This window comes from Zerene cesonia, unplaced genomic scaffold (assembly GCF_012273895.1).
Source record: "Zerene cesonia ecotype Mississippi unplaced genomic scaffold, Zerene_cesonia_1.1 Zces_u009, whole genome shotgun sequence".
In the NCBI taxonomy this organism is placed as follows: Eukaryota; Metazoa; Arthropoda; class Insecta; order Lepidoptera; family Pieridae; genus Zerene; species Zerene cesonia.
The window spans coordinates 742,065-744,162 of NW_024045139.1; positions in this window are offsets into that span (position 1 = coordinate 742,065).

Sequence of the window (2,098 nt, forward strand, 5' to 3'; positions counted from 1 at the left end):
GGAAATTGAATTTCTCAGAAGGTGGCTTCGGAACAGGTTTTATTTAATCATTATTAATGCGGTTATTGTACACCCCTTTTACTTTTAAAAGTTCTTAATTAGACTGCTGTTTTATGTTGGTGTATTTTTTATGGCTGCTTTTGTGAACGTTTTGAAAGTAATTTGGAAGAGGTCGATGATAAAAATGCATCTTATTATAACGTTACTCATGGTTTCTTTTTGCTTTTCAGGATTTATTCCCTACAGACGTTAAAAACATTACTTGTAAATTAACATTTTATTATATCTATCGATTGATTTAGTGCTTATCTACACGTAAATCTAAACTAATATGAAATTAAATCAACATAAACAAGTATTTTATGATATTAATAAAATATTTTTTTTCTTCCACACACATACATTTAAAAAATCAGTATCAATTTAAAATTTAAACCTAACTAAAATTTTTCAAATCAATTACAATTTCTTACCTCTCTTAGGAATAGCTCTTGGAAAATTCCTTAATTTAAGCAGTTTTTAACTCAATTATTGATAGATAGATTTATAAATTCCCAGTGTTTCTCTTTAATATATCAACAGACATAAAAGACTCACAATGTTGTAATTTTTTCAAATTTTCTCAGAATCTCTTCTTTCTACATTCAGTTAAACCTGTTACGAATCAAGTCATCTATGCATAATACTTTTAAAAACCTATTAAACCTTTCATCCCAACTGATAATATAAGCAATTTGACCGTTTAGCCCTGAATCATTTGCATCAAATAATTATGACCCGCTGGTTAATGAACTAGAATTAATTACGATTAAATAGTTAAATCGGCAGTTCCACATTGTTCATTGTTGGCGATATTAATTGTTATCGGCCCATTGTTGACATGATGTAAAGTAAATTAGTTTATTTCAATTAGTATCGATCAAGGCGAAATGTATAAACGCTCGTTGATTGATTCCGAAACGTGTAAATTGTGGTTAAAAGAGTAAACTATAATAATATAATAAAGAGGAAAAGTTATTTTGTTTGTTTGTTTGTACCCAAAAGGTTCCGAAACTACGGGTCCGATTTTGAAATTTCTTTCACAAAAAGAAAGCTACGTTATTCCCGAGTACTATAGAATACTTTTTACTCCGGAAAAATGCTTCATTCCCACGGGATTATCCATCATCAAATATTTCAGGCTACTATCATTGCTTGATTATGCTTTATCAATCTTTGAATATATCATGTTAGCAGGAATTATATTACTTAATTTTTAAAGATATACTAACTGTACTGTGTGTAATTCTTGTTTCAATAATAGAACCTACAGAAATATACCTATATATATAGGTACATTTTTTTTTGCTTATAAGGTAACAATTAGTAAGAATTATTTCATACAAAAAACTAAAATGAAGTAAGAAGTAAAGGCACATACAACCCTTGAAAAAAGCACATTTTAAACAGTTGCGACTTATACGACTGATTATATAATTACCATAAAACTTACGTCCTGCTCTTTTGATGGTTGTGATATTTAAAAAAGACTATCAGGCCGGTATTAGCAAGCGGTGAAACCGACTCCAAACCATTCGATATTATCCTATCATCATTCATCCTAGGCATCATTTACTCCTAGGCTTTTCTTGTGGTAAAGTTTAAGTTTTTAATTTCTTATCTTTTACTCCTTTTTTATATCATTGCGGACAGCTAACTGGTGATTTGCCTGATGGTAGGCGATCACCAACGCCCATGAACATACGCAGAGGTAGTGTCTCTTCGAATGCTCTGCCCGCTTTTGAAAGGTAAGAGATAAGAAAACATTAACGACTGGAAAGGAAGAATATTGTGGGAAGGGTGAGGAAAGGAAACGGGCTACGTGCTTCCCCCAATAACCGAACGAAATACAGTATTAAATACGGTACAAAATACAGTACTACTACTACTACGGTGTGGTACTTCTCCGCTGCGAGCTGGCCGGTTGGACTAGCTTTAAAGGCTGGTAACACAGTCACGATGTCCCTAGCGTCTGGGTAGGCAAGCATATACCTAGTCTTGCCATAAATATTGTAATAAAGAAAAAAGAAAATTGTTAACTGCAAATAACATTTATTAC